Genomic DNA, 15,354 nt, shown 5'->3' with positions numbered 1-15,354 from the left:
GACTTGCGACGCGTTGATTGAAATTTTCAGTCGCACTGGCGTTCCGGAAATTATCTGTTCCGACCAGGGCACTAATTTCAAATCACAGCTCACACAGTCGATGCTCGAGAAATTAGGTTGCGCACCAAGGTTCTCAACCCCAGAACACCCAGAGAGTAATAGAGTTGTAGAAAGATGGAACAGGGTATTGAAAAACATGTTGTTCCATGTCATTCAAAGAGACTCGAAGAATTGGGACAAATTGATCCCGCTTGTATTATGGGCTTATCGAGAAGTTCGCCATGAGGTTACCGGAGTGGCTCCGTTCCGTCTGTTGTATGGAAGAAACCCCACGGGACCGCTTCTAATACTACAGCGGACGTGGACGGGAGAACTGACGGTACCTGCAACTTTAAGAGAGAACCCCGCTAAGTATTTACAGCAACTTCGGGAGCAACTCGAGACCGCTGCTAATATCGCTGAGCTAACTAGTGCAACACGTCAGGACAGCTATGTTGGTGCGTATAATCGCAGCACCAGACACAAAGCTTTTAAGGTTGGCGACAAAGTGCTGGTATTCGACAACGATCGGAATGGCAGGATGGCACCTAAGTGGCTGGGCCCGTTCACAGTAGTTGGATGTGAGCGACGGCATTATTATCGGGTTGAAACAGTAGAGGGTAAAGTGAAAAGTATTCACGCCAACTACATTCGACCATACTGTGCAAGAGTCAGCCATATTGGGGTCATTTTCGATCAAGACCATGACTTTGGGGAGGTAGAATATGCTCCGCAACCTATAACTATAAGGCGCGAAGAGTTGGCGGTGACAAGCGAAAAGGTTGCTCATCTTGATGCTGATTCCCAGACGGAAATACAGGCTGTATTTCAAAGGCATCGCGCACTCTTTGACGGCATTCCGGGTATGGCAAATGTGGGTCAACATAGGATAGAATTAGAACCAGGGCACCAGCCAAGGAAGACATTCCCTTATCGGATACCTGAGCTATTAAAGAAAGAAGTCAGCCGGCAAGTTGGTGAACTTTTGGCTTGGAAACTTATCTATCCTACTGAAAGTGAATTTGCGCATCCGGTAGTATGCGTAGGGAAAAAGGATGGGACAATCCGCATGTGTGTAGATTACCGCGCGCTAAATGCCGTCACCAAAGTGGATGCGTTCCCCATGATGAATCCTCAAGAATTGATTTTCAGAGTGGGAAGAGCACAGTTCATTACGGTGATAGACCTTAGGCGCGGGTACTGGCAGGTGCCGATGGAAGAGAAGAGTCAGAATTTCACCGCGTTTGTAACGCATGAAGGTCAATATGCTTGGAAGGTGATGCCGTTCGGGCTAAAAAATTCAGCCGCGACCTTTCAGAGGATGGTGAACAAGCTCTTATCGCAACATCAGACATACGCCACGGCATACCTAGATGATATTGCCATTTTCTCTGACACGTGGAAGGAGCACTTAAAGCATCTCGACATTATCCTTCAGGTCCTAGAAAAGGCTGGGCTGAAAGCCAGTCCGGAAAAGTGTCAGGTTGCACAATCCCACATTCATTACCTCGGGCATATTGTCGGTTCAGGGACGCACGCACCAGATCCAGAGAAAATAGCTGCAATTAAGAATCTGGTGCCACCACGCACTAAAAAGGAGCTACGCAGCCTGCTAGGACTGTGCGGCTACTATCGCGAGTACGTCAGAGAATATGCAGAGGTGGCGAGCCCGCTCACGCGGTTAACAAAGAAAGCGGTACCCAATAGCATACCCTGGCCGGAGGAAGCTCAGACGGCATTTGAGACATTGAAACAGTCCATGTGCGAGGCCGTGGCGCTCAGCACTCCGGACCCATCTGAGCCCTACTGGCTTTTCACAGACGCATACGGCGGCGGGCGCTTGTTTGGCGCAAATGACAGCCGAGGGAAAGGAGAGGCCTATTGCCTTTGCCAGCCACCGCTTCACGCCGACTCAGACGCGATGGTCGACAATTGAGAGGGAAGCGTTTGCTATTATATGGGTCTTAAAGAAGTTTGACTACTGGCTTTTTGGTGCCATGATAAACGTTGTTTCCGACCACGATCCATTGTCGTACCTTACAACTTCGACTCCACACGGGGCAAAATTGACAAGATGGGCGCTGGCTCTACATCGATATCACGTGTCAGTGCGACATCGGAAGGGTGTCAGTAATGGTAACGCGGATGCTTTGTCCAGGCTTCACAACAGCTCATGGAAGCCAGCGTAATACTATAGTGCCATGCCAACCGGATGGGCGTGAATGTTCCTGCTCACCTGGCGCTGTATATTGCGGACTTTGTGAGTGCCGATTCAAGACACAGAGACACTAGAGTGCTCTTATAGCTTGGGACTGCAATCGTGTGCTTAATTGTTTGACGACATGTATTGCGTATTTTTTTTTACTCTCTTCTTGCTTTGTTATTTGAAAGTGTTTGTTGTTGTGATGTAATTAGGCCAGGGTGTGGTTAGAAAATTCATTACGTAATCGCGGCAGTGATTTATCGTATCACTGAGCGAAAATCAGCCCAGTATACTCTTTAGGGGGAACGTGTTAGGCCGCTCATCTCTCGAGCATGCAGAATAGACGGTGTAGGGCTGCATGACTGTTTTGTATATACTTTTGCAGTGCCGCGAGTTGCCCATGTGTTTTGTGAATGGGGAGGCGTCCACCCCCCAGCGCGTCGGGCAGCAACCGTTTCTGTTTTTGAGGGGTCGGACGGCCCGCGTGGTGTCGGGTGACGAGCCGAGGAGCGCGCCGGGGGGGGGGGGGGGGGGGGGCGGAGGCGGAAAACGGATTCGGAGAACATGCTCTTACGCGCGCTGTGTTGACATTCCGCCGATGGTCATAATAGGGCCACGCGGACAAACCTCGAGTGGGACCATGGTATACGCGACGTTGTGGCGCCAGCTCCTGAGTCCCCTGCTGGTTAGAGACGCAGCTGCTAGCAATGCTGACCACGTGTTGCGCGTACGGAGCGGGGGGTTCACGCCCCTACGCATTCGGGCGGCAGCCACGTGCATCTTGTTTTGAGCGCTGAGGAGAGCCCGCTTGGTGTCGTGTTACAACTTGCAGTGGGCGCCGTAGAGAGGGGCGCGGTGCGCATGCGGAGGCCGCGTTCGGAGAACGTCGTTTTAAGAACACCGAGTCCGGATGCCGCCAGCGGTCATTATTTTTCTACGAGGAAAAACCTTGAGGGGGACTGCGGTACGCGGTGTTGGGACACCAGCGCCCGAGCCCCCTGCTGGCTAGAAACGCCGCTGAGGTGCGAGATGGCCTCAATAAATCGTGCGTGCCTGGCGTGTTTGCCGAGGCCGTCACTGACCACGTGGAAATAAGAGAGGGAAACGAAGTTGTGGGAAGAAGGAAAACAGGGTTGTTTTCCAATGCATTTACTTTTGAGAGTAAGCCCATCCCTTTGGGTTGTGGCTTAATTAGAAACTGTCAACTCTCATTGGCAACTGCTTCTGTGGGATGGGCTAACGGTCCTACCGCCCTTTTTCTTTGTCTCTTTCGCCTATAACAATCGAGACGAGGTGCTTGTTCCTCAGTCTAGGCTGTAATCACTAAACCTGATAGAACAGTAAGACTCCGTACGATGCAACGCTAGTCTGGGCCGTAACCACTTAGTGGTAGAACAGTGAGACTCGGTTGGTCGTATGTAGTGACAGCTGTCCTAGGCTCTAACTTAAGAAAAAGTAGAAGAGTAAGGCGCTGTTTACTTGTGTGTTTTGTATCAGTGTTCTTTTGCTAACTCTGTATTTGACTGTGTAAATATTTCCGTTGCAATATATCTTCAAGTTTTGTTACCTCCAACCTGCCTCCTGCTTCATCAACGCCGATAATCACCTTGAAGAGACTTTGGTCGACTTCAAGGAAAAGAACAAAACTTAACTGCACCCCTGTTTTCGTCCGCCGCAAAAATAAAGCAGCTAGCTCAAAGCGCATGATTATTCCATCGAAAACGCTTTTCGCTTCCGTCGTCAAGCCGTACAAGCCGTCGTCTGCTTCATTAGCTAGGATGCCTGTCCCCGGGAAATGGAATGAGTCATCGTACGTTGGCGCCAACGCGCTTGTTTTCTTCCTTGAGACAACATACGCGACCTACAAGTGGTGATGCGCGCACGTTCTATAGGCCACGTTATCACTGTCTCGTGAAACGTGACTCAGCTCGACTCGGCTGGCTGAGAAAGGCCGATTATCACCGATAGCGTTGCGCGCGCCAGAGATATCCGCTAGCGCGACGCAAGCGTGACGCAAGCGCCGGCGCTACAATCTCTTGTTCACTTCGCTGGTTACTCGCACCGCGGGAGGAAACTTCAAGGCGCTCCTGTGACGCTCCCCACAGCATATTCCTTCAGCCAATCAGCAAGCTGGCATGGCGGCTATCTTGGATCGCCACCACATATTCACGAAATTGCAGATGCATTGCACTGGCTTCTGTACGCTACCGCTCACTTTCTTTTTGAAACACTAACGTCGCAATATAGCTACTAAGGACCCCAAAAAATGTATTAGTCGATAAAATTTGCAGCTCCACGTCACGTTTAGTCGTCTTGATGAAAACGCAAAATTGCATTTTGCGAAACTTCCGTTTCCCGGCACAAATTTCAAGGCACATGAGCTCTCGACAGCCAGTCAGAGTGTAAACATGGTGGATAATGGCGGCCGTGCAACTATAGTGCCTAGAACGTACTCTAGGCACTATATACTCTAGGCAGTATATTCTAGGCACTATAGTGCAGCCGCCAGTGGCAGCCGTCATGCGTGTCGAGAATAGCGCCCCCAAATAGGTCGCGCGCGAATCTTCTGGCGAAAAGTGGTTCAGAACAAATTGCCACCGACATCAGCAGGGGTGGTTATGGGAGCAACGATTGAAGTGCGACCATCTTAGGAGGGAACAAACATTGCGAAAGGAAATATTTTTGTAATTAAGACGAGACACAGTTAGATTAATTAAAGGAAAATAAAATTCCTAATCAGTTTTCTATACGCGTGACGAAAGAAAAGAGAGGCCTATTTTACTTTATCATTATCAATAAATATCTTTTTTCCAGATGCCGCGTTCACTTGCAAAGCACTGCAGCTCCTGAAGTGCGCAGAAAGTTCATCTGTTACAGTACGCCCCTTCACACGTTCGTTTTTTTTTTTTTTTTGCTTTTGGGCGTTTGTCTGAATTTGGTGGCACGGGTAGTTTCATCGTTTCTTAACCTGTTCAGTCAAAAGTAGCGAGTTACGACCGCCAGATAATGGTTTACTCTAGCTGTTTTCGTGCGACTGCGCTGGCCGACGGGCTTGTGGTCCGACGACGGACTTGGCGCCCGTTGTCGGATCTAAGTCCGTGTTGTTGATCAAGGAGCAGATTGTTATAGATTAGGTGGGACATTATGTGCATTATGTTCCAACAGTTTACAGCAAACTGCGGTCAGCGAGATTGGTCTATAATGGTTGGGACACGTGTTTGCGCCTGACTTGAATACCGGAACGACGTGCGCTATCTTCCAATCGTCGGCAAGACGTGCCAATTCCAAATACTGCTAGAATATAAGCGCTAATAATGTAGCTGACATGTGGCACGTTAGTTTGAGTAGCTTATTGCTGATACCGTCAGGGTCCGGGCTGCTATTCTGCGGCAGTCCCTCGATGGCGCGTCCTACACCAAATTCACTTATTAAAATCGATTGACATTGGTGATGACATTGGGTCAACATCATCGGCTAATTCGCGTGGAACCTCATTTGCAAATACTTGTGCAATATGTTTGTTAATTAAATATCTCACTTGTAGTTTCAATGGACAGCGCATCACCATTTTCACCCTTTAGAGCAGATGTCTTAAATTCAGACTTGGGATTTATGCATTGCCAAAATTTTGCTGGTTTGGCTTTGAGTAAACTGGGCAACGTTTGGGTAAAATACTGGTCTTTAGCTGCTATAATTGAAGCCTCAACCTTATTCGAGGCCTCTTTATAGTTTTCCCAGTCTCGATCTGCGTTTGTTTGCTTGGTCCTGCGGTTGTAATGTTTGGGGGGGGCATGAAATAGATGGTAGCTGGCCCATGCCGTCGTCCAACTTATCCACGCTGAGGACGTTGTTGAGGGAGAGGCTTTTTCTAATCGAGAACGAGGAATATGGCATTTATTTACAGTAACTACATGAGAATGTTACAGTTCATCAATCTAGCATGACTGAGCGAGAATGCACCCTGAGGAGCCGCCAACGGCTCCTTAAATACACTCTGTCCTCCCTAGATCCCTAAGTGAGGAAAAACGGCAGTTCGACCAAACGGAGCGTCGAAAGTCATCGTCGCCGACCCACCTTTGAGGGGGAGGGTTTACACACACACTTCCGCACAGGTTGCACTGACCACACCAAGGTGAGTGGGTTCTCGCAGACACGGTGCTGCCCCGAGCAGGCGCCTCTTTATCCCAGAGTCGACTCCGCAGACAATGGCCGCCGCGTCTGTCCATTGACTGACGACTTCTAAGCTGCGTGAGACGGCACCGCAAATAATCTTCCCGGAGCTCCCCTGCTCCAAACAGACCGTCACGGTGTCGGCGTACACACTAACAACACTTGCTCCGCCGACTGCGTCTAGACATCTCGGCGCCTCACGGCAGAGAAAGCGGCGCATTGTCCTCCCTAAAAAACGAGTCGCCGCCGCAGCCCTGGTGGCGCCGATGGGCTGGGAACTGACGTATTGCCCTTTCAAAGCGAGTCATCGCAGCAGACATGGTGGCGCCTTTCCGTCGGTCGCTTCCCCGAAGATCGCCAGCTCCCGCCGGTCAAACGTAACACGGTAAACTCCTTTTTTTCTTCTGTTTAGGCGCTTTTTACCTCTTTCGTGAACCAAGCAGCATTGTCGCTTGTTCTAATCGTTAACTTCCGTATGCAGGCACACTCAGTTTGAGTTTGTCACGAAACAGCGACCAGTTTTCATTGACCGTGCGGATGCGGTAGGAACCTTTAAATATGAGGCCAAATTCCTGCAACATACTATTCATTTTACTGCAGTCGATTCTAGAGTAGTTCGAAATCGTTTTTGTAGTAGTTGATTTATCAGGACTCGAGCTGGAAGAACGCTATGCACTATGTTATGGTCGCTTAGTTCCTCTAGCACGTGAGTTTCAGAATTGGAGATTTTTCAGCAGCAGGTCTAATATATTACTACCTCGTGTCGCATTTTTGAGAAGCTGATTGAGCTTGTCATTGATTAAACTTGGATACCAAGAAATGCACCGATCCAGACTGGATACACAATGCATTCTTTGTTCGCTATTACTTGTGGTCATCAAGATATCTGATGGTCATATTCAAGAAATCTTTATCATCTGTCACTATTCCTTCTCCATGGAAGTTAGCTAAAGTGCTTCATCTTGATAAATCCGGTGATAATTAAGCAGTATTTCTCGAATTACAGACCGATTTTATTGATATCATAGTCATGCAGAATCTTGGACCATATCATTCATAAACACGTCGTGCTTTTTCTGGAATCACATTATCTGTTATCTAACATACAGCATGGGTTTAGGCGCGGTTTAGTACGGTTACGCAGTTAGTTGAGTTTACGCATGACATTTTCCTTAACCTTGATCTTGGCAACCAGGTTGACGCTATTTGTATAGATTTCTCGAAAGCATTTGACACAGTATGACATTCTAATCTCCTTGGTAAACTTAACACTGTACTAAATAATCCTCAACTACAGAAGAACTTCAGTTTGGCCTAGTTGGTGTTTACAGCACATTTACACAAAAACGACACGGGCGGTAAACGATACCGCCCGTGTCCTTCTTGTGTTTTCTTCCGCTGTCCCCGTCTTTATTTGCGGTCAATATGATATGCAATCATCAACTCGTTAACTAGATTTGAAGCTTTCTTTCACTTCCCTCCCAGTTTGTCACTTACAGCCAGTGCTAGGCAGTATCGAAGATGCTCTTTGGGTATCTTGTATCTGTATCATGATACGTCTGGCAAGACGTGTATCAGTATCGCTATTTCCGATAGATGAATAAATGTATCGTTTAGTTTAAGGCACGAGATACTGCTATCGCAACATCACCTTGCGAAACTATAAACGTTGGCTGAACTCCGCTTCCCAAGCTGATATTTCTGCCACGCAGCCACCTGAATTTCCACAGGCACTGAATTTTCTATTGTCTGGCCTTAACAGGTACGTTGACAATACTATGGTGTTCTAGAAGTTCACTATAACAATACTTCATGCTTAAATGTCATAGCTATTAGTGGCGCCGCCCGTAGCGTGTTTCTACGTATTCATTGTGATTGTGTGATACGGAACCACCTTTCTATTTTACTTACATATTTGCCTTTTTTTAGCTCACCCTGAAATTTATTACTGTTACAAAGCACCAGGTAATCGGGGCTATAAGTGACAGTAATGTGAATAGCGGCGGTATTGTGCGACGATTTGTGCCACTACAGTACGTATGAAATGTTTTTGGGTTGTACAAGATTTCTCGTAGAAGAAAAAAACGTAAAAGGATTGCACGTAAATGTATATGCCGCTAACGAACGTTATACCCCTGCAGATGAGTAGAATATGAAAGGTCATTGCAACTTTGTGCTCTTGTATACACGATGCGTAAAAAAAAGCCAAAACAGTGAGAAGCTGATGTCGGCCACAGAGTCCACGTCTCGCGTGCTTTTTTACCATGATAATACCAAGGCAAGAGGTTACTTTAAATCACCTTCTGCGGAGCGACGAAGTGACAACAAGTAAACAGTGGCATAAAAGAAAAACCAGGTAGGTGGCGCCATCTAGTGATGCAGAGTTTACTTAGAGGGGACGCAGAGTTTTTATTGCAGTAACTAACTATATTCTACTTATCTGCTGGTGTAAAGTGTCAGCAGCTGTGCAATTTACAAGAAACAAACCCTTTTTTATGTATTGATTAGATAATAACACCTATGTAACAAAACGTTTCACGTCTTGCAGGACGAAGTGTCACAAGATGTCGCTACCGGCCTTGTGACTGGCGTCTAAGTTTGCCGTAGCCGGGCACTTCTGTAAAGAATAATGCGTGTATGGATAAGCTAAAGATTTCTAGTATTCGTCAAAATGAACATTTCGCGCTCAGCGCACAGTTATTACATTCTGCAAAGGCCCAATGTTAGCCGCTATCATCATTATCACGTTACCGTACGCATCGAGCGACACACGCAGCTAAAACGTCTTCGGTCATCGCGGCAAATTAGTACGGAACGGTAATACCGTACCGCATACCGCACTTACCGTACCGTAATACGGCACTGCTAAAAATCTCTATTGTACGGTAAGGTACGGTAAACGGTATTGAGTAAACACGACCACTGAGACAATCTTCCTACCTCAAGGCTATGCAGTGACCTATTATGTGGACACCCAACCAGTCTCCCTGCTTCCTCTTGCCGCCTCGCAAGTTTTTCTTCAACAGGGAAAATCTGCTTCATTTGCCCTTGCTTCCGTGATTAAGTCCTGACCTTACTGTTGCTCAGAGTGAAGCGTTGCTAAAATTGCTCACGAAGCAGCAGGCCTCGTTTGATATGAATACTTCGTCACTCGGACAGACCTCTGTTGCCTCCCATCGTATCGACACCGATGGCCGCACTATTGTACGCCGTCGTCCCAACCGAGTCTCTTTGGCCGAACGCAAAATCATCGAGGGGAACGTCTCCGATATGCTGAAAAGAAATATCATACGTCCCTCCGCCAGTTCTTGGTCATCACTCGTCGTTTTGGTGCAGAAGAAGGATAGATCGGTACGATTTTGTGTTGACTACCGCGCGCTAAACAAGATCACCTGTAAGGATGTATGTCCGATGCCCCGTATCGATGATGCCCTTGATTCTTTGCAAGGCGCGCAATACTTTTCCAGCCTTGATCTTCGCTCCGGATGTTGGCAAATTCCAATCCACTAAGCGGACAAAGAAAAGAAAAGAGAAGTCGAAACCGATAGCCCTGGGAGACAGAGGCACCCCGCAAGGATCGGCTCTTTCGCCGCTTCTCTTCAACCTGGCACTCCTCCCTCTCCCGGCTTCGCTTCAAGACATAGAGGGCATATATCACGCTCTCTATGCAGACAATATCACTGCGTGGTCGTCGAGGGCAGGGTCGGTGAGTTGTATGGAGGAGACCCTTCAGAGAGTGGCAAAGACCGTGCACGAGTTCGCTAAATCGTGCGGCCTCAGTTGCTCGCCACAGAAGTCAGAGTTACTCGTCATCAAGCCAAGAAGAAAGAAAGGAGACCAAGAGAACGTCCGCATCACCATCGACGGGACGACCATAACGCCAACCACGCAAGCACGTATCCTGGGTGTCATCTTCCAGAACAATGGCAAGGCGGGGGCGTCGATCGACAAAATCAAGGTTTCAACGGAACAAATTTCGAACATGATCAGAAGAGTCACAAACAGACAAAGAGGATTGAAGGAGGACGATGCACTAACGCTCGTCCAGTCCTTCGTGACGTCGCGCATCGTTTACGCGTCGCCGTACCTCAAGTTACTCAAGAAAGACAGGGACCAGTTGAACGTCATTATACGCAAGGCAACCAAGATGGCGCTGGGCATGCCGAAGCATTCTCCGACCGACAAGCTTCTCGGCATGGCCAAGCACAACGTCGTTGAAGAATGAATAGAAGCTCATCTGTCTAATCAAAGAGTTCGACTCAGTCAAACTTCGGCGGGACGTCGCGTTCTTGCCAAATTGGGCTGGCAAGAGGCAGAGCGGAAGGAAACGGGGCCGTTACCCAGGTTGTGGGCGCATAAAATCGACAGTAAGCCGCTGCCTCGAAACATGAGGTCGGGTCGTAACGACGGCCGCAGAGCGGCTCGTATAGCGGCCTTGACGGAGACTTTAGATCAAATAGCAGAAGAGGAAGCAGGGGTCACTCTCTTCACAGACGCTTCGTTACCCAAGTTTTCATCGAAAGCCACGCTGGCAGTTACGACGCGAGATGTGCTCGTAACCTGCGCCTCCATCAAGACGTCTTTTCCGGAGGTGGCAGAAGAGGCCGCGATAGCGCTAGCACTCGCGCAGCCCAAGGTTGGAAGAATTGTCACTGACTCGCAAAAGGCGTATAACAGCTACAAAAAGGGGTGGGTGTCTCTTGCGGCACTATATATTCTCAAGAGTAAACGCGACGTACCTGAAAGGAAAGTTGAGTTGATATGGACACCGGCTCACTCTAGGCTGGAGGGCAACGAACTTGCCCACCAGTTTGCCCGAGAGATGGAACACCGGGTAGAGGAAGGTGAGCCACAGTCCATAATTAGTTATAGGGACATTACGAACCATTACAAGACGGATAGGCGCCATTACCCCGATCCTCACAAATCACTTAGCAGAGAACAGCAAGCGATCTACAGGCAGATACAGGCAGGACCCTTCCCGCGCCCTTACCTTCAAAACAAGATGTACCCGGAAGGGTACGAGAAGCAATGTAATTTCTGCAAGACTCAGTTAGGCACGCTCCAACACGTCATTGGATTATGCGATTTCATCAAGGCAATCCCCCCACCTCTTACACTGTTAGCAAAAATGATCCGAGATGGGAGTAAATGGCTTGTCCTCTAGCGCATTCCCTGATGGGAGGTAAATATACTCCGTGTAGGCGGAGTAAAAGATTTACTCCGCTGCTGAACGGAGGTTGTGGAGGTACTTATGGGAGTATATGTTTACCTCCATCGCGGAGGTTGTGGAGGTACTTATGGGAGTATATGTTTACTTCCATCGCGGAGCTTCTGTGGGCAACTATGGGAGTATATGTTTACCTCCATCGCGGAGGTTGTGGAGGTACTTATGGGAGTATATGTTTACTTCCATCGCGGAGCTTCTGCGGGCAACTATGGGAGTATATGTTTACCTCCATCGCGGAGGTTGTGGAGGTACTTATGGGAGTATATGTTTACTTCCATCGCGGAGCTTCTGTGGGCAACTATGGGAGTATATGTTTACCTCCATCGCGGAGCTTTTGTAGGGAACTATGGGAGTATATGTTTACCTCCATCAAAGAGCTTTCGCAGGGAACTATGGGAGCACGTGTTTACCTCCATCGCGGAGCTTTTGCAGGGAACTATGGGAGTATATGTTTACCTCCATCAAGGAGCTTATGCAGGGAATTATGGGAGCATGTGTTTACATCCATCACGGAGCTTTTGCAGGAAGCTATGGGAATACTTTTTTACATTCGAGGGAGGCTTTTCAAAGTACCATAGTATTTCTTTACAATGATCATGGAGGTTTTACAGGAACATATGGGAGTATCTGTTCACATGACTCGGCTAGTATGCCAATTTAAGAATTTTCAATATTGAGTTTCCACACTGAGAAATACACAATATATTGGTTTGCAAGCTAGAAGATGCAAACAAAAGTAAGCAAAGTAGTGCTTTGTAGAAAATAAATTTATTGCATAAGCAGAGGCAAGGAAGAAATGGACGACGCAAGCAGAATCTCTTAACTTAACCAAACAGTAAGAATAGAAAGCAACTCATCCAGCTGCAGGTTTAAGCACAGACCTTATGAAGTACATAAAAAATACATGGAAATCAGCCACAAGTGCCTGAACAAGGTGCAATACAGTTATTGTAGAAATAACGTAGCTATAACAGTGCATTCTCTGACAAATCTAGACTGTGGTACTACAAAAGGTAAAGAGGACATCATTTCTCATTAATATTGACATGTGCAAGAGTTAAAGCAGCAAAAAGTTGAGAAGACGCCAAAACACTTATTGCACTTCAAAATTAAATGATTAGGAAAATGAAAGTTCTGGTAGGCACTAACAGAGCCATTTTTACTGTGACAAGCTGGCAGAGTGGACTAAATAAAGCAGAGTTCAGCTTTGCTTTTTTCCCCCATATTACCGAAAGGCAAACATAGTGGCTAAGAGAGAGTCGTAAGGGATGGTAAAATGTTCATTGTATTGTACCCCGATTTTAAGAGCGGGTGAAAGTGCATGCTTTTAATAGCAGCACCGCCTCACAATTCCTTGCGCAGACTGACTCTAGGAACTTTGAAGCCGGTGGATCATGCCCTTAGCTCCAAACATACGTCATGCTTAAATTTCTTAACACAATAACATTGAAAGAAAAAGCAGTCTCAAGAAAAGCAACAAAAGTGGCAGAATAATGACAAGTGGGCTTCTGATGGCCATCATCCAAACTTCCTTACTGATATTCCACCTGGACAATGCTGCTGGTGCAAGAAGGCTTACAGAGCCTTAGAACCACCATGGGCTCACTTCTGACGATTAAAGGCAAAAAACAGGCAGTGCTGAAGACCGCATCATAAAAGAACATGTGGCCTAGTTGAGATGACAACTTTTGGAAGCTTCATTCCGTAACATCTTGGGAAGGATAAAAAGTAAAAAAAAAAATCTTTTAGAGAAGTGTGCCAATCTGAACTTAACATTACAGCGCAAACACCTAAGACGAACCACAAAAAGACACGACATACACTGGCGCTTTTTGTGGTTCGTCTTAGGTGTCTGCGCTGTAACGTTAAGTTCAGAATTATGTACCAACTAGGCCCAAATGAAGTTTTACTGTGCCAATCTGACAACACTGTTATAAGAGATTTCTCACACCCTTCAGAGGAATAAGGGATCTGATTGCTGGCTCACAGCCTGGCTTGCACACAGCAAGTGCTGCTGCGCTCGAGCATGGTCAAGGCTGGTTGTATTAGTGATAGCCTGCATGCAGGCTAGCAGCAGCTTGGCATCTGCTTTTATGGCAGCAGCCGTACAAGGTCCTTGCCGACTTTTAACACAAAGCCAGTATAATAAAATGCGAGAAACAAAAATTATGAATTACTTATTCAGAAACCGTGAAAATAAGCTATGTATTCAAACAAGGTATATGCAGGCAACTTTTATTTTATAATTGTTGATAATTATGTCTCAAAACAAGTTCAAGGCTCCGAACCAGCGTTGCATTTACATTTAATGTGGCTGCATCCACATTGTAACTTTTCTTAACAGCATCGCTTAAGATGTTGGATGCCTCAATGGCACTGCATATATTGCACATAATTAAAAAAAGAATATAGACTGTAACCATTGTGAAACACCTCGTAACAGTGTCGCTGTAAGACAATGACACTGCAGATATTACACATAACTAATAAGTAAATAAAAGGTACATATAAGCAACGAAATAAAAAGTGCACTAGTAGCAGAGAAGGGAGGCATGTTAAACATCACATTAAAATGGCATAAGGCATTTGAACATAATGCTGAGAACACTTGTGGTTTACGATAATCATCAAGTGAAGCATGCAGAAAAGTGTTAGCCATGTTAGCCAATTCCACGGCCTTCAAGACCTACAATGCCATAAACTAGTGTCTCAAGGTGTACACTCCTGGCCATTTGTGCAACTGAAGTCAACGAAGTATGCTTCCATTCAAGCTAGGGTACTATCTCTTTTCCGGTTTGCACTGCACTCTTTTCATATGTTGAATACATACCTTGGCCACCTTGGCAAGGAACAGTACCAACAGATGAGATAAAACAAAAGACAAACACAGTGCTGACTGACAAGTGGATACGTTTGCTGCCATGCTTTCCCTTTTCACACTGTCACGAGTCACCGGCAGAGCATGTGCGATAATGTGGAGCAGACGACATTGGTCAGTGAAATGGAGAATGGATACATGAGGTGAGGAAGCATGTGAAGTGTCAGAGAAAAATTGAAGGAAAAGGGGAGGAAAACCAAGGAGCGCGCATTGCTGACATGGATGAGAAGCAAGGCAGTTGCATCTCTAGCTGTGTTTGGAGATGGGTAGTAGCAGCTTGGGACCACGGACAGAGGAGAGGACATCCAAGAGTTGGCCAACAACAGCTTCCAAGACCTGACTACATCGCCATGACTATGCTCTGCAACCCCAACCCAACCCCACACTGCCATAACCGGCCTTGTCCAGTGCCACAATCACCTGACCACGTCGGCCACACAATGCCTGACTAGTCCAGACTGCGTCCTGTGCAATGCAAGTCTCGTAAGGGGGCGACAACCTCGTCACTCACAACGAAGGTCTATGTCTACGTCATGTTGCAACTACGCAGGCTGACATCTTGCACCACGCCTTGCCGACGTTCACTGCTACTCTGAGTCAGAACATTCAATTCTTGGGGACTGTCACTTGGCCAGTCAGACTATAAACATTATACAGCTAATTTCTAATTTGTTTTGATTATGTATATACCTAGTTTTGTTAATCTCTTTTGTGTACAGGGTATATTTTGTGCACACTTACTTTGCTGGTCATTTGTTTTGGGTTACATTGTGTCTTGGGAAAAATATTTAACATATTTGCATTGCGTCTCTGTCCATTCCTGAAGCGCTGAAA

The 15,354-nt window shown here is 46.9% G+C and overlaps 1 pseudogene; it reads right to left on the bottom strand.

Annotated features, from left to right (window-relative positions):
• Nucleotides 1–15,354, bottom strand: part of LOC126547930 (sterol carrier protein 2 pseudogene) — a 99,944-nt pseudogene that overhangs the window by 43,380 nt on the left and 41,210 nt on the right.

This window comes from Dermacentor andersoni, chromosome 1 (assembly GCF_023375885.2).
Source record: "Dermacentor andersoni chromosome 1, qqDerAnde1_hic_scaffold, whole genome shotgun sequence".
In the NCBI taxonomy this organism is placed as follows: Eukaryota; Metazoa; Arthropoda; class Arachnida; order Ixodida; family Ixodidae; genus Dermacentor; species Dermacentor andersoni.
Note: the sequence above shows the minus strand (reverse complement) of the source record. Positions and strands in the feature narration are given on the sequence as shown.